We start from the raw sequence: 27,875 nt of genomic DNA, 5'->3' as shown, positions 1-27,875 counted from the left end.
ATTCAGAACGACTTAGGAAAGTGTTTTGGAGTCACTATCAAAACCACATTTTTATGTTAGTTAGAAAGAATGGAGTAAGAAAATGTTATGAAACAATATAAAAAAAGAAAGAAAGCCAACACAATCCCATAAATTTAAAGAAATAGTCATCCAATTATGACAAAAGAATTTTAGCCCTATGAGGTGAATCCATAAGCTGTAAACTAATGCCTCAGCTGAGGGAAGATTTAATGCTCTCTTAGTATTATTTTTATTAATAATATAATAGTCATTTCATGCTCCCAGCTCTCTGTGCACTTGAACTTTAATGGACTTTTGTGGCCATCATTAAATGCAAATGAGCTGTGTCAGGAACACGCTTTGCATGTTATGGGGTGATCAACATTCATAAGCAGGATGAGGAAAGTCATTGCGGAATCTGGCAGCATGTTTAGTTCGTTAGATGTATAGCTAATGTAATTTAGTGTAAATATGCCACTCATTCACTTCTGGTTAGATGTTTACTGCATACAGTATCATTGGGGTTATACGTGTACTTTGCACAATGACAATAAAGTTAAATCAAATCTAATCTAAACTATTTTTTTTAACTTCCGGCTTGCGCAAAAATGAGTGCTACTACTATTTCGCAAACACAACCTTGGTAAAAGATGAGATCGATGAATAAATAAATAGCGATAAATCATCACATTAAAGTAATTCTGAATGTATATTTAGTTCTCTAATAAGAATCAATTCAAAACTTTGGGCTACAGTAAAAAAAAAAAAAGCTTATAAATTCAAATTCAAATTTATTTTATTTGTATAGCAATTGTTAGCAATTCACATTGCCTCAAAGCAGCTTTACAGAAGTACAGAAATGGAAAGAAAAAAGAAATAATAATAATAATAATAATAATAATAATAATAATAATAATAATAATAATAATAATAATAAGCAGAAGAAAAAATAAGAACAAAAATGAATACATACATTTAAAGTTTCAAATTAATTTAAAAATATGAATTTAAAATTTAAAATACTGTATATCTATCCCTATCCATGATGAGCAAGCTGGGGGTGACAGGGGCAAGGAAAAACTCCCTGAGATGATATAAGGAAGAAACTGAGGAGTAAAGTCAAGTCAACTCAAATCAAGAAGCAACTGTAAGTACAGTTTTTCATCTGTATTTACTTATATGCTGCTACTGGACTTTTTACCTTTTCTATTTCATATTGGGGGAAAAAATGACATCATTTGCACATGTTTAGGTGGAGGGGGTTTGTACTAAATTGTGTTATTCTTATTTCTCTGTAGGTTGCTGCTGGATGCTTATATTTTCTCCAGGATCAATAAAGTAAAGTATCTATCTATCGATCGATCGATCGATAGATATCTATGTTGTCTGGTTGGGGATCTAAACATGCATCCTGTCTAAGCTACAGTATGTCCTAATGAAGTCTTTACAAACTACTACAGTACATGTGTGTTTATAGCTTCGAGGAGGTTTGCAGCATGTTTCTGGCTGGCTGAATAACTCTGTACTAAAAAAAGTACATTTTAGCTCAAGTTTAGAGATATAAATAACTTCTTTAGCTTTGACTTATCTCTGTCTGCTCATGCAGAAGCACTTTGTTCAGCAAAGGTGGATCTTCTTTTAGAAAGTAAGATATTACTTAGATAATAGATAATACAGATCTATATTCAAATACACTTTAGCCTAAATTTGGTTTACTTAATGTAGTTATTATATATAGTAATATAGTATATAGTCATATAGAAATATTATTCCTCATGATTTTATTTAGTAATATAGAAATATACTTTCACATGATTTTTAAAGAATTGTTGGTCCCTGGCTACAGTAAGTAGATCATATTATCAGGTTGCCTTTATCATGAATGCTCTTTTTTCCTGTTTCCCTATAGTACCTACTGAGATTTGCTTAGTACATCGGCTACTTAAAAAAAAATCCTCCTCATTCTCACAAGCGCTGAATAACTGTCCCATGGCAGATATTAGCATACAGCAGACACAAGTGAATCACACACGATTCATTTGAATAACTCACCACGATCGGTTCATGACAGCAAGTCAACATACAGCACGAGCAGCAAACTGAAAACTCCTGATGAACTGCACAGCTTCCAGAGTCAACTGATGAATATTAATGAACACAAGGGGTTTGCTTTATGGATATTCATGCACAGTGGCTGAAAACAACAATTGTGAGTTAGAGAGGCTAGGAATGGCTTTACAAACCCTGCAAGAATTGTCTTAAAAATCCAAAACATCTTGCATATTGTCCTACTATGCAATGATAATTCTCATTAGGACTTTTTAAAGTCTTTTTATAGATTTCAAAAATTATATTACATACTATTATATGGTAATAGTATTCTACTTAGAACATTCCAAGCCAGAAATGATTAAATATCATTTCATAATTGAACTTTATATAATCAGGCACAGTGGTAATGCTTAATATAATCCAATGGTCAGAATAGATAAGAGATGGTAAGAGAGTGCAAAATAGAATAAAAATAAATGATCCCTTTATTCATTAACCATTTAATAACCATTTTAAAAAATAGTTAATTGCATAATTCAGGGTTCTATGTGTGCCTTTAACACTTTAAAGGTTCCTAGAAACAGGCAAAGCAGTGTAGTCGATTTGCTCAGAACACATAACACATCACACCTTAATGCAGATGAGTTACAACACAAGAAGACCACCTCAAGTTTCATTCATGACAAAAAAAGAACATGAATGTCAGGCTACGGTGACACATTCTCAATGAAAATAATGACTGGAAAAGGACCCTGGAAAAATCACAAGTGAAAATAAATATGTCACTATATACAGCAATAAATAAAGTTATGGCAAAATAGAAATATGTGCCAGTTGTCCAATATGTCCATTGTGCAAATGTGTGTGTTATGTACATTGTAACCAATATAATATAGTGAATGTACAGATAATATACGTAAATTGATGTAAACTAGGTTAAGCAATAACAAGTCATTTACAGTTATATATAATTATGATTGGTAGAATGATGTAACAGAATGTACAGGATGGAGCAGAAATTCAATGTGTTTACGGATAGTGAAGTATTAGTATTAGTGGGACATCTGAGTCCTAGCGGTGTAGTGTAGAGTTCAGCAAGTATTCATACCTACTGAACCTTTTTTTGTTTTTTGACACGTTACAACCACAAAAAATAAAAATAAAAAATTTACTGGGATTTTATGAAATAGACCGAAAGAAGGTGGCAAATAATTGTGAAGTGGAATGAAAATTATAATTGGTGTCCAAATTTTTTTTAGAAATAAATTTCACAATGTATAAAAAGTTTGGTGTGCATTTGTAGTCGACCCCCTTTACTCTGATACTTCTAACTAACATCCAGTGAAACCAACTGCCTTCAGAAGTCACCTAATTAGTAAATAGAGTGCACCTATTGTGGAGAAGTTTAAAGCAGAGTTAGGTTATAAATTAATATCCCAGGCCTTGAACATCTCACAGAGCACCGTACAATCCATCATCCAGAAATGGAAAGAGTATGGCACAACTGCAAGCCTACCAAGACATGGCCGTCCACCTAAACTGACGGGCCGTGCAAGGAGAGCATTAATCAGAGAAGCAGCCAAGAGGCCCATGGTAACTCTGGAGGAGCTGCAGAGATCCACAGCTCAGGTGGGAGAATCTGTCCACAGGACAACTATTAGTCGTGCACTCTGTCGGAACTCAGAGCTGGTCTCCAAGTCGACACATCACAGGGTGATCTCTTCTCTTAGGCCTTTAGTTAAATTTCACTGTTAACTCTATAATTACTACAAAAATACTGAGAAAACTCCTCAGACCTGGATGAGAATGAGCAAACTTCTTTATTATGGTCAATCAGCCAACAAATTATAATTTGCCAAATTCAAAGTATCAAATTGCCAAATTAGAAGTAACAAATTGCCAAATTAAAAGTAACAAATTGCCAAATTCAAAGTAACAAATGAAAACCCCCAAAAAGAGCATGTCATGCAAAATCAATCAAGAAAAACAAGAACTCTCGCGACGTCCTTGCAAAAATAAAAACCACCCACCTTGACCCGCGGACACGGGCACGCGCCCGCGTGCGCACGCACGCGCCCCCACACGCACACACACACCTTCGCCCCCGAAGAACCAAAAAAAACCTCAGATATCTTCTCAATATATACCCTGGCACTCCTAGGAGCCCAGGTGCCATATCACCTTATTTACCGGAATCATCTCCTATGTTTTCTAAATACACTGACCCAATTTCCCCTTATTTCCCATTACCTTTCACCCATATGCCCATTTATGGATTTTCCTTCCCTTATTTTTCATGACCTCAGACTAAACACCTGGGCCTTCTTCAGTCTGCACAACAAGTTTATGAGCACCACATGCCCATTTATGGATTTTCCTCCCCTTATTTTTCAGGGCCTAGGTCTGTGGACCACTGCTTTTTTTTTCATTCTACATAACATGTTATTGCTATGGACCAAGGTCTGAGAACCATGGTGTTCTTCATTTTCCATAACAATTTATGAGCTAAGGTCTGGGAACAATGGTCTTTTCCCTTCTACATAACAAGTTGTTATTACAAATGTGCTTGGGCCTAAATGGGCCTAATACTTTACTTTGGTTATAGTATTGTAAGGAATAATATTTTAATTATTTCTACTAAGATTTTTTTCCAACAACTCCACAAATGTGGTCTTTATGGAAGAGTGGAAAGAAGAAAGCCATTGTTGAAAAAAAGCCATAAGAAATCCTGTTTGCAGTTTGTGACAGGCGATGTGGGGGACACAGCAAGCATGTGGAAGAAGGTGCTCTGGTCAGATGAGACCAAAATTTAACTTTTTGGCCAAAAATTATGTGTGAAAAAAATGTTATGTGTGGCGGAAACCTAACACTGCAAATCACACTGAACACACCATCCCCACCATGAAACATGGTGGTGGCAGCATCATGTTGTGGGGATGCTTTTCTTCACCAGGTACAGGTAAGGTGGTCAGAGTTGATGGGAAGATGAATGGAGCCAAATACAGGGTAATCTTAGATGAAAATCTGTTAGAGTCTGCAAAAGACTTGAGACTGGGGTGGGTGTTCACCTTCCAGCAAGACAATGACGCTAAACATACAGCCAGAGCTACAATGGAGTGGTTTAGATCAAAGCATATTCATGTGTTAGAATGGCCCAGTCAAAGTCCAGACGTTAATCCAATTGAGAATCTGTGCCGAGACTTGAAAATCACTGTTCACAGACGCTCGCCATCCAATCCGACTGAGCTTGAGCTATTTTGCAAAGAAGAATGGGCTGGTAGAGACATACCCCAAAAGAATCACAGCTCAGTCAAAGGTGGTTCTACAAAGTATTGACTCAGTGGGGTTGAATACAAATGCACGCCACACTTTTCAGATACTGTATTTATTTGTAAAAAAAAATCTGGACACCATTTATCATTTTCCTTCCACTTCACAATTATGTTCCACTTTGTGTTGGTCTATCACATAAAATCCTAATAAAATAAATTTTTCTTTGTGTAACGTGTCAAAATGTGAAAAAGTTCAGTGGGTATGAATACTTTTGCAAGGCACTATATATGAGGGGGGCTCTGTATGGAAGGAGGTTAAACAAATCTTTTCTTATCTAAAATCTTTCTAAAATCTTATTTTTTTAAATGGTGTTTTTTTTAACTCTTATTTCTCAGTTTTTTTTCCTCTGAGATAAAAATAACTCAGAGATTTAAATGATTTTTTTTTTTTAGAGAAACAGAGTTTAACAGTTACAGGGTTCATGTGAAAAAAAAAAGCATGTTCTTGTATTTGTTCGAGTACAAAATTAAGCAAAAAGGTTATTGTGTGTTAATGCTTTCATTTCACTGCAAAGCTGTAGATCTTAATTGAGATGAGCAAGGCTTCCATTAATGTTGGAGGTCAGAGCTGCTAAATTCTCACTGATGTGTGCTTATTATAAATAAACCCGAGCATGCAGAAACGCCTCCGTCTGTCAGTATGGCTTTATGCATTTGAACATTTATGAGTTTTACAACATGCAGAGCCCCACTGGGCATGTTGATCTATCCTCATGTTTTATTCCACTAAGAGCCTGATGTCATACATATATGCATTTCTGTGTATATTTATATAATGCGTCCCAACATCATGGAAAACCAAAGAACTCCTGAGAAAACATTCTTCTCACCATAATCACATACTATTTATTTTCATTTTACCTTTTATTTAAGTTACAAAAGCGGTTGGATTTATTGTCGCTTTGTCCAAATTTTGTATATACAGTAGAATTGCCTTCAAAACCTTCGATTAAAACCTTAAACCCAATGAAATTTATTCACTTATTTATGCATCTTGCAACCAATTTAAACGTCCCCATTTTCTGCAGCAGGATATTTATGAAGGTGAACTTCAATATCGTTCTGCAGGCATCGAAATCTGTTTACACGCCCAGCACTGTAGCGTGACCGAATCCTAGGATTGAACTGAGAAAACCTGAGCCTGTAAATCTGCTCTCAAGTTAGAAGCGCCAGTCCGTCACTCTTAATGCGATTCATTAGCGGTGAAGATTACAGCCAATTTGCATGGGCCAGATATCACGGCATGATATGATATTGCTCATCAGATCATAAAGATAAGTTGCAGTCTGGTGTGCAAGTTGTGTGTGATCTGAATTCATAATTTAAAGCTTATTGTTTAAAAAAAAAAGAAAAAGAAAAAAGATATAAACCATTGAGAATTTCAGTTTCAAATATGACTTGAATATGAAAGAAGAAACAGAATTTATCTATTTTTTTAAAAAGATATTTTCATATGTGGTGTATAAATGAGAAGATCTGGAAAAAGCTGTCAGATAGAAGACTAGAGGATTAGTTTCCATTGTTATGCTGATGACACACAGTTATGTATCTCATCAAAACCATATGAAATAGCCACAGTGTCCAAATTAACTCAATGCCTTAGAGAGATAAAAGACTGGATGATCTGCAACTTTCTATTGTTAAACTCCGATAAGACAGAAATACTACTCATAGGTCCAAAAACCAGTGCACAGAAAAATCTCACAACTTAACTCCTATTTAGAGGGATGTACTGTTACTAGTATCTCGACAGTGAAAGACCTCGGTGTTATATTAGACAGCAACTTGTCTTTTAAAAATCATATCGCTCATACTACCAAAACAGCCTTCTTCCACCTTAGAAACATTGCCAAGCTGAGAAACATCCTGTCTGTATCTGATGCTGAGAAGCTAGTTCATGCGTTCATGACCTCTAGACTGGACTATTGTAATGCATTACTAGGTGGTTGTCCTGCATCTTTAATAAATAGGTTACTGTTCCAAAATGCAGCTGCCAGAGTTCTCACTAGGACAAGAAAGTATGACCATATAACCCCAATTTTATCATCTCTACACTGGCTACCAGTTAAGTTTAGAATTGATTACAAACTGCTGCTACTTACGTACAAGGCTCTTAATGGTTTAGCTCCCATGTATCTAACTAGTCTTCTAACACGTTACAATCCTTCACGCTCTCTGAGATCACAAAACTCAGGACTTTTGGTAATTCCCAGAATATCTAAGTCTACTAAAGGTAGTAGGGCGTTTTCTTATTTAGCTCCCAAACTTTGGAATAGTCTTCCTGATAGTGTTCGGGGCTCAGACACACTTTCCCAGTTTAAATGGAGATTAAAAACTCATCTCTTTAGTCAGGCGTACACATAATACATCCCATAATATCATGCACCAGTACATAAGACCGGCACATTTTTATGAACAGCAGATATGTTAATCCGTTTCCACTGCTTCTCTCTTTGTACCCATCACGAGGCATCCAGACATTGTACCAGCTCCCAACGTCCTCTATGGGACGAAGCCTTTGGACGTCCACTGAGCCGAGGCCGACTCTAAGAATCCTGAGACATCTCCAGTTAGACTCTGTGATACTAAGGAGATCCGAAGTCCATGATCCTTACACCAATACAACATTTAAATGACTGTATATCACAATCACACCCCAGTGTCACCCATATGAGGATGGGTTCCCCCTTGAGTCCGGTTCCTCTCAGGGTTTCTTCCTTTACCAATTTAAGGGAGTTTTTCCTTGCCACTGCTGCCCGAGTCACCTCAGACTTGCTCATATGGGAATAAATACATACACATTGTGAACTATATACATCTAATAATAACCTAGAATTTTTATTCTGTAAATTTTTATTTCTTTATTATTCGTTATTTCCTTTATCATTAACTATATCTTCCTTCTGCTCTATGTTTATGTTCTGTAAAGCTGCTTTGAGACAATGTCTACTGTAAAAAGTGCTATACAAATAAACTTGAATTGAATTGAATTGAATATTCCTACAGAAAACAGACAAAAAAAGGACGGTTTTGTCCAAAATTCGTTTCTAATTAAAGACATTTTACTATCTAATTTTTATATCAATATATATATCAACAAATCCCACCTTTCCCATTCTGCTATTTAAAAAAGATCCATATGTAATAAATAATTTAACTTCTTTTTAAAACACATTGAATGTAGTCCACATCGTGTGTAAAGGTTATGCTTTTCACACCAAATGATTAGTCTTCCCAAGCTCCTGAACCCTCTTCTCTTCCCTGCGTTATACAATTAAATTAAAATGAATAACTTTACTTTAATTGTATTTAAACATGCCTTTTTAACTAACTACAACGCTAAATCAACGAGAACCCTGAGCTTGTTTCTTTGCAACGAAACGGTTCCATTTGGGGTAATAAGAGACAATGACACCCGAAGTGTGTTGCTTATGTCCAGTTTATTCCGTTGTTTTGTTGTGGTTGCCGTCATTGCAGAAATCCCCGCTTCACACAGATAGCATGTCGGAAATGGCAATAGGGATTTAAGTGCTGTGGTGACAATCTCAATATATTCCGCCATGACTTTAATCCAGAACACCGGCAGAGTTTCTAACTTTCTAACGACGTCTGTTTCGTGCTCATTTTTGCTAATTCGTGGGTTAAATTTGGGCAAACACAATATACACGTACACCAAGCACTGTTAAACATGACAAAGTACCGGTGAACAGAGAGAAGAGCGATACACACCTTCTCTCCACCAAAGCTACAACACCACTGCCGCTTGCAGCTGCTCAGCTCCAGACGTCACCTAAACCGATATCATATTTTGAAAGTCGCACAAACCCGAGAGTAAATAAAATGGAAATAATTTAATGTTTCTTGGGCGGCCCAGTACCATTTGGCCCGGGGGTTGGGGACCACTGACTTAACGTACTGCATTACAGTACCACATGAATTTTTGTGTTTGCATTTTCATCCTTATGAAGCACTCTGTGTACCTACTACCATTTTATCAAAGTGTCACTAATGGGGTGTTAGTAGGAACAAGCTACGGATTAAAAATGTACAGTAACACGGTAGCTCAATCAGTCAACTCTTAATGTTGTTCACTTATTCTTTTCTAAAATCTATAATAAAATGATGTTGACATTTCATCAATTATCCTGTGTTTCTTCATGAAATATTCATGCAGTCTTGGGAATGTGTTAAAAAGGCACTATATAATTACTCTTCAAATAAAATGTTACTGAGATTATTTTACATCTGGCCATTTTATAGAGATCTTTCCAGTCATGTGGTCTTTCCAGACAAATCCATTGCTAGTCCATAAAAAAGTGACTTCTCTGACTGATATGGATAGAAAGGCTACTGAGGATTAGCACTTATCTGATCCAAATGCCCGAACTTAAGCCAAAACCAGATTGTCAGTCAGAACATAAACGCTTGGATTCATCACTTGCAGAAAGCAGGAGCGGGGCCTGCAGACTGAATTCAGCCATCAGTAGAAATGAGCAGTTACCAAACAAATGCACTTGAGTGAGATGGAGGATAAGATCAAAAACCACTGATACCAGTGTGCGCAGTTGCCTAAAGTATTAATGAAAGATTAATGAAAAAGATCTATGGAAATACCAGCAAATATGTTGCTAAGGAATGATGTCCAGGGCTGTGACGTGAGCTGATATTAAAACCATGTGAGGTTTCAGAGGTTGGAGCTTCACACCATGCAGTGAGATCTGCTTAATCAGCAGGCTGTGGAAAAGCTTTCAGCTCATTCCCTGTGTGAGTTCTCATTTGAAAGTCTTTGCATTAATGAGCTGGTATGCTCAAGATACAGTGCCTCAAACCAGACACAGCACAGCCCTGGAGAAATAGCAGCTCAATGCGGCACAGTGGGGTATTTAAGGCCTGAAGTAAAATTGGAGTCCGTTCTTACTTCTCATCTTCGTATGACAAGCTTTTGTATTTCAAGACTAAAGATATATATTCCTGAAAAGTAATGTGACTCTAATGTCATAACGATTTTAAACGTGGAAGTGGAATTTCACATGGCGACCATCGACAATCATAGTGACATGCATAATAAAACAAACCCCAGTGCGATTATACTCGGTATAGGCACCTCTGAAAAACTCAACCAATCAAGATTAGCGAACTTGAACTAACTACTGTATAAGATCCATTATGTAAATCTGAAAAGCTTTACAGACGGCAGCATCTGGTATAGGGTCCAGTGGTCAAAATCATGTTTTCAAATAGAATCAGCTGAATAACAATATAAACATATGTGGTATATTTTATACATATTCCATATGGCCAGAAATTGGAATCTGTGCCTGTTTTGTTGTGTCCAGACTTGAATGTCTTTGACGTGTCACACTCCAGAATCGTGCTTAAAAGCTCATAGAAAAAATGGACACTCAGGGCTTGTAGATTTTGTCAATATTTTAAGTATTTCTGTTTTTTTTCTATCCTAATAAGGGCAATATATATATATATATATATATATATATATATATATATATATATATATATATATATATATATATATATATATGTTTATTATATAAACATAAATAAATATATTTAAATAAATACAATAAAAAAAATATATTAAACATTAATATAACTGTTTCTTTTAACACAATTGTTTCTATCTTCAAAGTAAATGATGATATCAAATTTCTGCTCTCGGAAATGCCCCAAGAGCTTATTCATAAGCTTTGAAAATGTGAAGGCTTTATCTTTAACCACTGATATTTTGTGTAATGTTATCCAAAGAGAGGTAAAAGCATCTCATGCTGAAAGCCAACAGTGTTGTTATAAATCATATCATTTATTATAACAGACTTCTGGTGCTAAAATAATTCATTTGTTTATATTGAATGAAAATGTCTGATAAGTCCACTTCTGTTCCTCTGGCAGAATGAACGCCAGCTTACTGTTAAATAAAATGGGGGTAATTCATAATGCTGTGAATCAGATAAAGATAAACAAACATATTTAAGGCTAGTTTTCATACCTAGTTCATTGGCTTCTTTTGGAACCCATTGTTCATTAAGAGAATAAAATAGCTTTTAAAATGCAATGCAAGGTAAAAAAAAAAAAAATCACAAACTTGATCTACAAGAGCTATCTGTTTGAGTTCTCTTTGTAAAAGTGCTAAGTGTTTCACCTTAAGAAAAAGTAATGTGTTGTCATATGTGCTGGAAGAAGGTGTGTATCAGGTAGTAACAGCTTCCATAGTAGGTCCAAATGTGTAGTGGAACAGATGAAATGTCAAAAATAAAAGGACGTTCTGAGGTGATAAGCTCTCACTTGACATCACAATGAAAGCTGATAGTAGATTATAAATGATTATTAGTTAGTTAACTAATTGAATTTATACAGACTAATCAATTGTAATCAGTACTCAAGTCTTCACTGGGGCTAACTCTTTATATTAACCACAATCAACACAAATTGTAGACTTTGGCTAATATTTGCTGAAAAAGTAAAACAAACAAACAAACAAACAAACAAACAAACAATTGTCATTTGGCAATTGAGGCTTGCCAACAGAAATACATTTTCTCCAATGTGTAGATTTGATCGTGCATTAAATGTGCATATACAGAATATGGTTGTAAAAACATACTGTATATTAAGGGTCTTGCTCAAGAACAGCTTGGAAGAGCTGGGGCTTGAACCCTGATCCGCCGATCAATCAAGCCATACTATTCGAACGCCTGCTGCCTATTTAGTTATTGACCATCCCATGTTTTTCTGTGCATTTGATAACCTTCAGATTTAACTGGATTACGCAGCCAAAGAGATTTCAGTCTCTATTATCTGGGCTGAAAAATGGACGTTGCTGCGCTATAATTTATGACCAAATAGATTGAGGTTGCACACTTTCTGTGGAGACATTAAGAAGCGTGAAAAATATGTTGTTGAGCAGAAAGTTTCAAAACCCACTTTTTAATAGACGTAACCCTTATTCCTGGAGACGGATTCTACTGGCACATAAATTCCGATGGTTCTCCTGAATACTTGGTCACAGGGGAGTGTGCACGTATCTCATCTCCACTTCCAGCCATTTGCTACTCTTCATTCTGCAGTAACATGATAATAAGCGCTACATTTGTGAGCTTACACCCACCAATCTGATGAGAAAGCTCTTTGCCTTGCAGCCCTAACAGCATTAAAGCAAAAGCTGGATAAAGTAGGATACCCTGATGGCGAGCTGAAGGCATGCCGTCAGTCTGTGGAATAGTGAATGGTGATATCTGTTTTCATGAAAGAACCATAAATGTCATTTTCTCTCCACTTGCACATCTCCTATCAATAACTTATTCAACAGTTCAGAGAAGGGCCTCGGCTCAGCTATGGTCTCAGTGTAGCTTTTATTGCTGCCAGATTTAGTCAGGCAACACTGTATCTTATTAGCATCACTCAGAAGGAGGAAAAAAGCTCAGTGGCACTTTGGTGCACTTTCAGAGGCTTAAATCGGTTCCTGCAAGTAAAATGTGACTTAACAGAGCTTTGTAACACTGTGATTAGGTAAATTATGTTTGGATTCAACAATCAGAAACGAAGTACACACATGTAAATCACTTCAATGTTGTCAAAAGCTCAACAAGGATTAGTTAGCTTATCCTTACAAAACTAGAGATTTTTTTTATTTGGTTGCATTTACATATTCAGTTAAACGATGCTTACACTAATAACTCATATTTAAACAAAGATTACTGCATAATGTCCGCTAGAGTTAGTTAGACTGTTTTAACTTCATTGCTATCTTCTATGGATTACACAGCAACAGTTTATACCACAGCACAGCATGGTTGAATTAACAAATCTATTCAATTCAATTTATTTGTATTACGCTTTCAATTATTCACATTGTCTCAAAGCAGCTTTACAGATGTATAAAACAGAATAAAAAATGTTTCAAATTAAGTTACTATAAATCTCTAACATCTATCCCTAATGAGCAAGCCGGAGTCGACGTTGGCGAGATAACAACTCCCTGAGAAGATATGAGGAAGAAACCTTGAGAGGAACCAGAATCAGAAGGGAACCTCATCCTCATTTGGGTGACAGACAGTAAATAATATCAATGTAAATAATCTTTCTGAAACAGTCTGTAGTTGAGTGGAAGTAAGCAACCAAGTCTTCCCAAGGAACTAACAGGTCATCAGATTTTCCGAATTCACCACAGACCCAACACTAAATTCCTTCCTGTTGAAGTCTTCAAATAATCGCTGACGAAGACCCTACCATAAAGCTGACTGACAAAGCATTGGTTCAAAGAAGGCATGACAGTGTATCAAACCTCTTTCTGATCTCTGCAATGTCCCAAGTGCCTGTTCATTAGCAACATAAAATATATAGCTGTTATCTTCAACCACAAAAATAATTCGCTTACCTTCTTCTAATTTTGGCTTTTCCCGTTAGGGGTCGTCGCAACGAATCATCTGTTTCCACCTGACTCTATCCTCCCCACTAATTACCTTCATTTCCTCTTTTAACACATCCATATATCTCCTCTTTGGCCTTTCTCTTTGACCTCTTACCTGGCAGCTCCATCTCCAACATCCATCTACAAATATAACCACTCTCCTTCTACCAATGTAACCATTGGTAACTTTTATGTTTGAGTTTTAAATACTAAGAAAAGTATTTATTTAATAAATAATGATAATAAAAAAATGAACAAGGAAAAACGTCTAATTGTTTAACATACTAAACAATTTAATATTGGAAAACAATACAACAACAAAAAAATATCAGTAAAAGAAACGCTGCTTCTTTTCAAACCACATCACACTACATCTATGTTGTCTATAACAGTATATACTGAGGTCTTTTATTCCTTCTAAAATACATAATCTCGTTGACCTGAACCTAATGAGTCTTCCAGTGAATCTTTTGCTTAATTGACTAGTATTACCTTCCTAAAAGTTACTTATTCCTGTTAAGAAAACAGTTTGTTGTTTGATTCACAATGTTTTAACCCAAACACCTTATATGGGTTCTACGTTTATGCTATTGTTTGTACTTTAGCTTGTACAGTTACAAACCATATGATCAGTATATTAATATTAATCTCAGGTAAATGTCAGGACACGGCCATTGTAAAGATCCTGATGATTTATTATAAGGTCAATCAGAAGAGTTATTGTAACATGATAGGAGAGCAAAAGGATCTTTTTATTAATGAACACAATCTTTACTGACATGTAAACATTTGCTGAATTGAATTCTTTGATTCATCCTGATTCTTTGATTGATCCTGAGAGGATGATCCTGAGGATCCTGTGTGATCAGCCGGGCCTACGATTCTCACGATTCTGGACCAAGGCTGTGGAAATCGTGGAAACCTCAGCAATCTGGACAATGTAAATTACTCTCTGGTGTGGTCAGGGAAGCGCTTCTGCCCTCTGAAGGCAAACACAAAGAGAACGAGGAGAAGCTTCTGCCCTCACCTACTGTAGGACTACGTGTAGGACTGGAGCTAAACAACAGGATATGCTGGACTCTTTTAACAAGATAGAATACACCAGACAGTTTAATGCAGAGAACATACTGTACTGAATATGTTGCAATAATAGCTACTAAATCACAGCTGTACATATCTGCACTTTATTCCCATTAGTCAGTCACTATCTATCTATCTATCTATCTATCTATCTATCTATCTATCTATCTATCTATCTATCTATCTATCTATCTATCTATCTATCTATCTATCTATCTATCTATCTATCTATCTATCTATCTATCTATCTATCTATCTATCTATCTATTCATCGCTATCTATCTATCTATCTATCTATCTATCTATCTATCTATCTATCTATCTATCTATCTATCTATCTATCTATCTATCTATCTATCTATTCATCGCTATCTATCTATCTATCTATCTATCTATCTATCTATCTATCTATCTATCTATCTATCTATCTATTATCGATCTATCTATCTATCTATCTATCTATCTATCTATCTATCTATCTATCTATCTATCTATCTATCTATCTATCTATCTATCTATCTATCTATCTATTATCGCTATCTATCTATCTATCTATCTATCTATCTATCTATCTATCTATCTATCTATCTATCTATCTATCTATCTATCTATCTATCTATCTTTCCATCTATCTATTTGTTACGTCCCCCATAATATTGTTATTTTTTTTTGGAATGGTGTTTTGTTGTTGTTTTTCTTCCCTTCTCTTTTGCCCTCACTTTTGTTTTAACAGGTCAGTGTGTGTCTGCCAATCACAGCGATGCATGATCATGACAATGTGCAGCTCCACCAATGGGGGCGCCCTACGTGGGATTTAAAAGGCACACCTGTGCAGGAGGCGGGAGCTCTCTGGCACACGGCGTCTTTTGTTTGTCTGGTGGTTGACTCGTGTGGTTTTTGTTTTGTCCTGTACCATCCTTGTGTTAAGTTGTTGGTTAAGTCTGTGTTCTGTGCTGTATCAGTGTTCCATGCCTCATTCTGGTCCTGTCTCTCTGATGTTTCCTACCGACTGTTATCTGGCTGATTAAATATCAAATCACACCATAAACGGGGAAAGAGATAGAACAGGTAAGACATCACGTGATGTACATATGCGACACTGAGCCACAGCTACTTGTTTAGAACACTAGGTTAGTGACACGTGCCACCCCTTGTATTTTTGTTTCTAGTAAGTGTAGTGTAGTTAGGGCGTCTTGCCCGCTGAAGATGTTTCTTTTTGTTTAACATATGGTTTATCGTGACTGAGTTAGATTAGAAGTTTTGTTTCCGGTTTAGTAAGATTGTTTTGTTTCTTTCCCTGAGTTGGCACGGTCTTGTTCTTTTCTCTTGTCCCTGTTTTGATGTGAATTAGTTTGGGTTTTGTTTTGTAAAAATTATAATGTATATAGTTTGTATATAATGTTTGGACTGTTTGGTGATGGTATGAATAAAAGACACTATTGTGGACTTGGTGGTTTCCAGCTAGTACTTATTTCCAGTACACGTTCAGGGTTTTAATGTTGCACCCTTGACCCCTAGGCACATACAAAAAGGGTTTGTAACACTATTCATCGCTGTCTGTCTGTCTGTCTGTCTGTCTGTCTGTCTGTCTGTCTGTCTGTCTGTCTGTCTGTCTGTCTGTCTGTCTGTCTGTCTGTCTGTCTGTCTGTCTGTCTGTCTGTCTGTCTGTCTGTCTGTCTGTCTGTTCATCTCTATCTATCTATCTATCTCTAGAGCTATCCATCTATCGGTCCATCTATCTATCTATCTATCTATTCATCGCTATCTATCTATCGGTCTATCTATCTATCTATCTATCTATTCATCGCTATCTATCTATCTATTTATCTATTCATCTCTGTCTGTCTGTCTGTCTGTCTGCCTTTACTGTGTAAAAACTGTGCTAAAAAATGTTCTTGTCTTTTCTGTCATAAATGCAGATATTACATAGCATGATCTCTTGCATATCTGAGTGAAATGTTTGAAAAACTAATCAGTAATATCTGGTATCTTTTCATTTATATTTTATGGACTGAAAACCAAACGATTTCATGTCGGTATATGTGTCATTCCTAAAGGTAGGAAGTGGAAGAAAAAAAATACCTATTACAATGTATTAAATGTCACATGAAACATTAGCTCCATAAATATGCAAAGACATGTGTGTTGAAAAATGTCTGTATTTAAAAAAAACCAGCTGTAAAACAATAACCACTTGTTTTAACTGTTTTCCATTAATAATATATATTTTTAAATGCCTCGTACCGTGAGTTCCGGTTATTATGTATACTTACTTAGTACCTAATAAACTGGAGTGTCAATATTTATGGGGTAAAAACAATATATCCTGAGTTGGCAGTTTACTGCATATTATATAAGTGTGTAATATAAACTAGGAACTTGTAGTCGTTTGTGTTTATTGGGCAGTAAACAGACTTTCACCCTTTCACAATGGCATAAATAAAAGCAGGCACAGTATTGTGTGTATTAGTTGTTGATGTAAATGCATATACAGTACAACAAGTGACTATGGATTTCATTTAATGAAGTGTAAACGTTTTAAGGAAGTCACATAACCTTGCAGAGTGAACAGATTAGACGTCCTGACCTGTATGGAGGAAGACTGGCATGTTATGTTAATAGATTTATTTTCTAAAATTAGATATGTTAACGTGTTTCAGGCACAAAAACATTTTGTCAATTGTCCAAATTGTCCTCGTAGCAACGTCGAGTGGATCTTGAAAGAAGTGCAAGAAGAAAATGCTTGAAACTATTGGAAATATTTACTTTTATTTTCTCAACCAGCTGTTATTAAAGAACTGAAGCATGCACTGAATTTATGCTCCTACATACAGTATCCTGGTCCTTTAACAAATGCCCACTTTTTCAAGTCATCACAGTTACACTCTGTAGCCAAAGGTTTATGGAAGCCTCACCACCTGTAGCCGCTAATCTGCAAGCATTGTTAGATGACTAGGTATCCTATAGCGTACACCTTCAATGGAACTAAGAGGACTGAGCATGTTGCAGCACGGTAATGCCCCTGTGCACAAAGCAGTAGATGAAGACCTGGTGTGCGGGGTGGAAAGGTCGAAGTGGAAAAACTCTGTCCTGTTCAGAGCCCTAATCCCAACCCCACTGAACACCTTTAGGATGAATTGGAACACCAAATCCTCCAAGTCCTGCTCACCTGACATTTGTGCCTGAACTCACCAACACTATTGTGTCTGAATCACAAATCCCCAGAACCACACTTCAAAATCTAGTGAAAAGCCTTTCTGGAAGATTGGAGCTTATTATAAAAGCGAAAGAGGGGACTATATCTAGAATAGGACGTTCAACAAGCATTTATGAGTGTGAAGGTCAGGTATCCGGAAACCTTTCCGCCATATAATGAAACTTTGCTCTTTAAAAAGGCCATTCCATTGTATGCACTTTTAAATGAATTATATGAATATGGAAAATATGAAAGTAAGATACATCTGGCCTTCAGCAGCTTTATGTTATTGCAGCAGATTTGAAAACTCTGTAAAAAAAATGTATTTAAGTCTGAAGCACAGACAAACAAGCCAGACTTAAACATGGTGTAGGTATAGTTAATAACAGGCTGTTGTAACACTAAGGCAGTGTTAAAGGCTGTTTGGAAAATGGATTTTAAACTATGTACTGCACATTTGTTATCATTTAGTATTATTTTACAGCATGCAGCACTTCATGCTGTAGCAGTGTTTGGGTCAAACACTGCTACACTTAATGCCAATTTTACACAATTACACAATTTGACACAAAACTATACCAAAAAAAATCACATATTTAAGCTACTGATTTGGCCCTTGGCTATCTGTTTATTGTTTTGTATTACTTTCATTTTTGGATGCAATTTTGGTACATCTGTGTACATGAGCACATGAGCATCAATACTGGACCATGGAGCAAAAGAAGAAACATAGTTTCAGGAAGCATCTGAGCATCTGAACAAACAAATCCCTCCATGCAGGTCCCACCTCTCAACTCAAAGGATTAATAACTTAATAAGCAAACATATATAAGCAAAATAAATAAATAAATAAATAGTTTTTGAGTTAAGGCCATGTTTCCTCTGCTGCACCCTAACAACTTGAAACACAAATTAACATGAAAAATTTAAGAAATCACTTGTGCTGTTGTCACGACAGTTGTTAAGCCCTAGAACAGGATTATTCAAGGTCAAGACTGCATCTTAATGGGTTTGAGGCTAAGTCAAGATCAAGTGCAAATAAATACTTAACCAAGTCAAGATCAACGCTGACCATCAAATCTTTTTGAGGTCAAGTCTGATTAAGGAAGCATTTTGTCCATGCATATTATTATTATTATTATTATTATTATTATTATTATTATTATTATTATTATTATTTTGATTATTATTTTTTTTATTTTTATTTTTTTTGCAAAATCTCAGTCGTGCCCAAGACCATAGCAAGAGCGAACAATACCTAAAGCTGAGACAGTCAGTGAAGTACAAATAAAAGTGTCAGTAAGTCCAAGATGGAACACACCATAGACCATTATTTTCAAGTGGACAGGGATCATTTCTCTGTACAGCCCTCAGGCTTAAAAACAGCTTTCACACTCCACCAAATGCACCAAACACACAGGGCAAATGGCTGGGGACAAAAGGAAAAAAAGGGGGAAAATGGAGGAAAAAAGAGATTTTAGCACTCATAATGCAAAGAAAGATAAAAAGGACTGACAGTGAAAAAATACACGATTCCCCCAGATGTTCAACCATATGCCTAGTATTACTTAAGCATGGCTAAACCCTTTGGATTGTGCAGTATTAAATCTGTTCATCTCCTATGCGTGGCACTTCTTTCCTACACAGCAGGATTTAGCATTATAAGACACACCTCACCATCTGCCTTCCCAGAGAGAGAGAGACAGAGAGAGAGAGAGAGAGAGAGAGAGAGAGAGAGAGAGAGAGAGAGACACTAACAAAGCCATCTTTTATAAACTAAATTCTCATCTAAATGCTTAATTTAAACACTGCCGAGAAAAATCACCATCGCATCTATTTACCCACTGCACCCAAAATACAAAAGTGGTGTTTAAATAGTTTCTTTGGGTGTCTGTTTCCATTTTGTCTTTAAAACCCCTATACAGATACACTTCTTATCAAGATTATGAAATCTCTAAAACTTTGGAACATTTCAATCTCTTAAGAAATATATTATGTTTTCTCTATGGACACATAAGGATTTAAAAACAGTCTACATTCTCCTCCATTTGAGTGTGTGAGAAGAAGCCAGCCATGCTAATATTAATTAAATATTCATTGAGAACCACCAGCTGGCTTTCCTCCCAAAGTAACAATGCCTGTCAATATGAAGGGGCCCTTGAGAAGTCCTTAAATACACTACACAAAAGGGCATGGCATTGTCCATATGTACCAACTTCTCTTCCTCTGCTGGCACAGCTTCTACTACTCATTAAATGTAGGCCTATTTTTTCATCCGTCTAAAAACACTGTTGTGAAACTTGCAACAATATCTAATGCTCTCAATAATCTCTACACTAAATGTCGAATTTAGTAACTGCTCAAGCTGCCAGCTTCTATCTATTTCTAATTAGCAGGGGCTGAATATATCCATTGTGACCCTGTGTTGTTTTATCTCTTGTTGTATTTCTCATAACTCTTATTTAATTACTGTGTATCATTTATAAAAGCATCATGACCAACAAAAGTCAGCTCTGACACTTTCAAGCTGCCGTTATTGGAATTCGTAGATAGACTGGAATGTAACTACAATAGCTCTGTAGCTCAATGAATAGCTGGAGCAAATTATTCTGTTCCTTAAATGACATTATTTCAGTATGGGGTATTGTTATTTTTTAATTATGGGACTGAACGGTTTTGTTTCAAAACCCTTAATCTTTAAAAAAAAAAAAATCGGGACAGTGTTTATGACTCGTGACTTAACAATGTGGTGCAAAGCTTATCACTCGTGACTTGACACTGACTCCGAATCTCATGACATTGTGACTTGACTCTGAGTCCAAATCTTATGACTCGTGACTTGACTCTGACACCGAAGCGTATGACTCACGACATGACTCTGGCATAAACGCTTATGATATGCGACCTGATTCAGATCTTCAATCGTACTTTAAAACTTCAACTCGACTCGGACTGACTCAAACTAGTTGACACGATAAACTGATTATAAGGATTGTGAAGAATGATCAGTGTGGATTTTGCTATTCAATGCACTGTTTAATTAACTAACAACAAAGATGCGATTTATTAAAATAGTGAAGCCACTATTTTAGGTTAGTGTTTTTGGGTAGAATGTAGAATTAGTGGCTCACAAATATAAACAAATAAGCAATTTAAAGACTGTCAAAAATACACACACACACACACACACACACACACACACACACACACACACACACACACACACACAAACAACGAGTGAAATCACTTGAATGTTGTCTCTTTGCTGAAACACTGAGCACCGACATAATGTTAAATATAATTTTGATTCACATTCTTGTGAATTTCACTGAGTGAGAACACAAAACATGAGGACAAGTGGCTCTTCTCTCTTATTTCCATACACAGCTGCAACACCATGGGAGAAATCACGTAGTGCAAACAGAACTTTTGCACCTAAATGCTCCTGCCTGGTGAGTAAAATATAAGACACAGTTATCATTAAAGCCTCATATTAAATTTTTTAGAAGAGGCTTGATATTTTTCGATGTAGTAATAAAGTATATGTAGGAGTCCCATGGTTTAATGAGGCCGGGTAAATTTAGCCTATTTTAGCGTGTTAAGATTAATGATAAATCCATGTCTTTGATTTAACCTAAAAGTGCATAAATAAGACTCTGAATGTTCCATGAAGCTCTTTAGGTCAATTCTCAGAAGCACTTAAAAATAGGCAGCAGGTTTAAGTGCTTTGTAAGATGAGTAAGCAAATCAAAGCAAATTGACTCAACATTTTTCTTCGAAACTTTTCCAAGACCTAAATGGCAGATAGCTGTACTGTCCATGTGTGTAATTTTAGGGCATTTTCAAATGTTCTTTTCAAATTTTGCTTATTTATTTCTGGTTTGTGTTGGTTAGTCCAAGGCTGTAGTTAGGCTGTACAGTGCATATAAGTATAATATAATCTCTTGGGGTAAACAGTCTTGCCAGCCTTATTAAGAACGTAAATAGAGGAGAAAAGAGTGCAGTGATTCTAATATAGTTTAGAAACTAGGAAGGACATATTAAAACCCACAGACATGTACATACAGTAATTGTTTAGAGGTTTGGAAGATGCAGAAGCTCACGTTTAATGGCTATAAATTATAACAAGCATTGAGAATAAGAGTTAATTTTAGGGTGCTTATACATATGTGGCATTTAATGTATTTGAATGCCGCCTTGCTGTGTTTTCTGCTTTGGTGCAACTCTTTTTGTAGTTAAGAAGACAGTAATCACACTCAGGTGTGGAGAACAACAACTGGTCCTAGAACATCTGCTTCCAGATGTGAGGTTTTCTGCATCAAAGCAAGCTGTAACATAGTTTGGCTGCAACTAAAAAAGATTCAACGACCGTAATCGACCCCACTGCAGGAAGTGAACTAAACACGGTGTGTATTTTTACAGTGAAGTGAACACAGATAGATGTAATTGTGAATTTTAATTTAAAATTTCATCTCATTCATAAACGGGAAACAGACAGGGGCAATTGATAAGAAAACAAACAGCAAACAAAATTACAGGAAGGTACAGTAATATGGAGTACTGGTGGCTCCCAGATGAGCAGCTCCCAGATGAGTGGGCAATTCTGGGTTGTGTGCTATATTTTTTTTACAGATGCAGAATGACAGCGAAATGCAAACGTAGACAAACAGCAGAGTAGTAGCACTTTAGAAATGAAGGATGTAAAAAAAAAGAAAAAGATAAATGACATGCTATACACAAAATATGCCACACACACACACACACACACACACACACACACACACACACACACACACACACACACACACACACACACACACACACACACACACACTCATGCATGTAGTATGTTTCCTCATGCTGGGGTGATATTTGTGTGCACACTTGGCATTTGTGTTTAAATATTCTAATATAAATACTAGAATTTAACTACGTTCGGTATGATCTCAAATCAACCCAAGCAAGAAATAAAATCTGTTCTAATAGGTAAGAAATTGCTCTTATGAACCCTAACCTACACCCGGTGAATGCATTATGATTGCTCTACTATTAGCAGTGACGTACTGTAGTGAAACGGTGAATATACTGTAGTAGCCTTTTGTCCAACAAAACAAGCTGCTGATTTACGTCAGTTTCCTGATAAGCAGTTGGTGTTCTTTGAAAGCACTGACCCATTTCTTGCTACTTTTTTCTCTCAACCGCATGTCATGATCTTGACCAGGATGTGAACATCTGCAGACTTTTGGATTTGGGATAAAAAATTGTGTGTCCCTGTTGGGTACTAGTAGACAGAGGTGACTTAATCTGGGCTTGTGATACAGTACATTGTATGTGCTATGTTAGAGCAAAATCTTTAAGACCGGTGAAATCTCACTTGGAATTTCAATTAAAATCTTTACAAAAAACCTCAAGCACCAGTTAAATTATTTATATAGAGTGTCTTACATTTTATCTTTAATTTTATACAGCTGAGCAAATGAGAGTTAGGGGCCTTGATCTGGGGTCCAGCAGTGGCAGCTTGGTCGACCTGGGATTTAAACTCACAACCTCAACACCTTAACCACTAGGCTACCACATCCCCTAAACCACATTTTCCTGAAAGAGGCTCCAGCCATTGCTGCCTAATAAATTCCACCTCTTCGTGAAAAAATAATAATTGTTATTCTTTCACTTAAACTTATACTGTCAGTGGTTTAATGTTACGGCTTTCCAGAGTGTGTATACTGCATGTGTGTACATTGTGTGTGTGTGTGTGTGTGTGTGTGTGTGTGTGTGTGTGTGTGTGTGTGTGTGTGTGTGTGAGAGATGTACATGCTATACATGTTTATACATGTGATACGGGTGCCTTATGTGTTTAACTAGTATTATATTTAAAATACATAACACAAGCAAAGGTTAAAGACATTCACAGTTCACACCATTCACAGCAAATAATGTAAAAAAAAAGCAGGAAACCTTCCTTTCAATGTTGAAAAATGTTTTAAATTTGTATGTAAAAAGTAAAGTATCCAAGGGCAGAAAGTATCCAATCAGACCGCATTAATCAACTAACGTTTGCATGCTTATTAAAAGAAAGAAAGAAAAAACTCTCCTTGGCTTTTTGCGTTTAAAAGAAGAGGCATATTATTCTGAATTAACCATGAATTCAGTGCTACACATTCCATCCATTTCCACTTCTCCTAAGCTAGGGGTTCAGGTGCTGCCATGAAGAAAATAGCAATTCACACTTCATCTGTGCAAGGTCAGAGAAAAGCAACTGAGCATCAAATGAGATGAGCAAGACAATGAGGGATTTGCCCTGTTTTTACGTATAGCAGAGAAGAACAGAGAGTAAGCCAAGCACCAAGCGTGTAGGGCAAGAGCATTAGGTCAGTGACTTCCATATATCTGCCTTGGTATCTCAGTAATGGGTATTTTTATATCCAATACTCCCTTAATGCTACAGAGGAAATGAGCGGTGGCTGATTCATACCCATCTGGTGAAATATGAATCTCCAGTATCCTCCTGAAATCTGCACTATGTGCGTTTCAATATGCCTTCCATCACTCTCATATTAAGTGATAATCATACTGCTGGTAAAGCTGAACTGTTTTTGTCCAAGACGAGAGCAGGTTTGCAACTATCCAGCATATTCTGTACTGCATTTGGGATTGTCAGAAAAATTGGGGTGTCTTTACAGACCCAAACGCAGGTATGGCTAATAAAGAAAATATTAGGGAAAAAAATATCTGCAATTCAAAAACTACAAAACTAAATACACAAACTCGAAGACGATAAACAGAGAAAAAGGACACGAAGACAACACAATGACAAGGATTCAGAATAAGAAGGAATACAATTAGAGACATAAATAACAAGTGTGCTGAGTCGGGAAGGAACTAAGACTAAGGTGGGCCAGACACGTGAACACAACACGTAAACAAAAACACGTGGTACAAAACAAACCTGCCGGAAAGCCCCCTATTGTTCCAACAGGAAAATGTCCAAGCGTGATCCCGACAGGGACATGATGCTTGTCAGATTTAGCTTTTTGGCATGGTTTTCGAATGATGATACTCACTGTATATTGATTCAGTACTGACATGACAATCAAATAATAAAGAGCATCGAGGTTACAAGCTAGATCCTTATGGTTTCAAAGAACAATCATCAAACTAATTTGAGAAATAAAATATGTCAGTACTAATTTCTAAACATAAATGTAGATGGTCCAGTACTTTGTTTTTCTCTTAAATCCTACTATTCTGGAAGGTGGATTAGCCATGCTAAAATCTGCAGTTGGGTATCAAGTTCATTAATGCATGTACTGTATCTGCATGTTGCCTTTCAATAGGCGCCCTGTGTTCCTAGGACAGACATTAGACTCGCCATGACAAAGTGATAAAAATCAATGAATGATTATGCTACTTAGTCTTATTTTTTTACATTCGGCAGACACCCTTATCCACAGCGACTTACGCTTATCTCATTTATACAGCTGAGCAATTGAGATCTAAGCTCAGGGCCTTGCTCAGGTGCCCAGCAGTGGCAGCTTGTTGGCTCTGGGATTCAAACTCACAACCTTCTGATCAGTAGACCAACACCTTAACCACTAGGCTACCACATCCCAGATACCACATTTATCAAACTAAACAGAGAGATTTGTTTGATAATTTATTTTAAATGTTAATTTAATTTTAACGATGGGCATTGTAAACAAGCAATTACACTAGAAATGTAGAATCCAGTGCCTTATGAAAAAACGTTTGTGTCCTGCATGCACATCATACACAAAGGTTAATGCTCAGATAAAAATCCTGATGTTAAATCTAGCTAACTATCTTCTTTTAATCCTGTGCAATTAGAGCCAGCACTTATTCGGTCGATGTGCTATTTCTGTTCATGTCCAATTGATTTGTTTGGAAATTCTTGCTTCTGGTGCATTTCAAAAAAGATAAATGACTAATTTGGTATGTTTCAGCCTTCACTGAGTCATATACTCACTAGTGTGTGGCTTTGGCATCATCTGACTTCCTTAATACATCAAAGAACTTTCCTCCTCCTTTCCTAAACAAATCCATAAATGATGTTATGGTTGTCCATGTCAGAACTTTATACTGTACATATAAAGCAAATATTTCTGTCACAATCAGAAAAAAAACAGCTATATATTGAATTTACATAGCAAACTACAGAATATTTTCACATTTTGTACTGATATCGAACTAAACTTTTTAACATATATCTCTTAAAATTACTACACCACCACAGTCCTGATAATAGTGTCAGGGTTTTCTAAGGTAGCATTGCCAAAGACTATATTTTTTGTGTATGTGTAATCTATGCCACTTAATCTACGTTTACGTTATGAGTTCACGTGTCTGCCCCGCCCTTGTCTATTCCTTCCTGCCTTTGCACACCTGTCCCTAATGTGTCTATTTGTCTGGAGAATTTAGCCATGCCGCTTTTGCTGTGTCTTGCTGTTTGTTTTGTCTGTGTTTGGTTTTGTTTGTTATATTAATAAACCATGTTTTTTTAAACTATCCTGCATCTGGGTCTGTTTTTAACCTTGGTTCCCTGACAAGTTCTTCCACTTCTACCTTTAAGAAATATATACTTTTATTTTACAAGCCATTTATCAACATACACATGTGAAAACCAAGAATTGACATTGTTTGGTAGATCCAGTGGAAATTTTTAGTTCACAAATATTTTAGGATACTTTGCTAAAAGATTGATAAATGAGGCCTATTGTATGTCATTAGCAAAGAATACAAAGCCAATATAGTTTGTGATTTACATTTCTAAAGAGATAGACACAAAGGGAGAACAAAAGAAGGCCTTAAACAGAACCATGTGGGAAACAGAACCACCACATGTCATTTTTAAAGCTCTAAATCTTCTCAAGAATGTTCTAGTAAATAAGAGCTAAACAAGGAAGAAAGTTGTCTGTATAAATCAACCACATTTCCAAGTATACTGGAATATTAAGATATTATAATATAGAAGTCCAACAAAACTAACACCAAATCATATCCAGGCAAGCAGTAAGTGACTGACTTGGGTGGACAGCTGAGCTTCATTAAACACTGAATTTCATGTTTATGTATTAATATTATCATTATATAATATAGCATATTTCTCAAACTCTCACACTCATTCTCGACCAGCTTATCCTAGTCAGGGTCTCAGTGGATCCAGTGCCTATCCAGTGTACTGTAGGTGTGAAGCACCATTGGGAGGTAACTGAAGAGCAAGAAAATCCACATGGACACAGTGTGGACACCTGGAAACAAGCCAAACTCTAACTTGACAGTAACCTAATATAAGGATTGAACCATGATAAGGCAACAATACACTGCCCCTGCAAATATTCCTATTTAGTATAATTAGAATCAAACAAATATAACTTGTTAACCAAGCTAGTTAAATGTCCCACCAAAGGTACTGCAATCAGAATGATGAGAAATTGATCTGAATTGAACGAATTTAAAGTCTACATACTAGAGTAAGGATCCTAAATGGGCAGATACAGCAGAATTGGAAAGTACTACAGTGGTTTAGATCAATGTATAAAAAAAAATCTAGCTGAAGTTCAATGCTTTTGATTTTTATGATTTTGTAAACATGAACCATGAACCACAACTTCTGTAGCAGATCCTCTTTTGGGGCTGCTCACATGCATTTTTAATACTGTACATATTTACCTTATAGCAGCTCATCCAAAAAGAGATTTCATAATGTTATCAATAATCTTGACATATGAATATATTTTTTATTTAGATATTAGATATTCTTATTTACAAATG

The sequence above is a fragment of the Tachysurus fulvidraco genome, chromosome 13, assembly GCF_022655615.1.
Source record: "Tachysurus fulvidraco isolate hzauxx_2018 chromosome 13, HZAU_PFXX_2.0, whole genome shotgun sequence".
NCBI classification, from domain to species: Eukaryota; Metazoa; Chordata; class Actinopteri; order Siluriformes; family Bagridae; genus Tachysurus; species Tachysurus fulvidraco.
Note: the sequence above shows the minus strand (reverse complement) of the source record.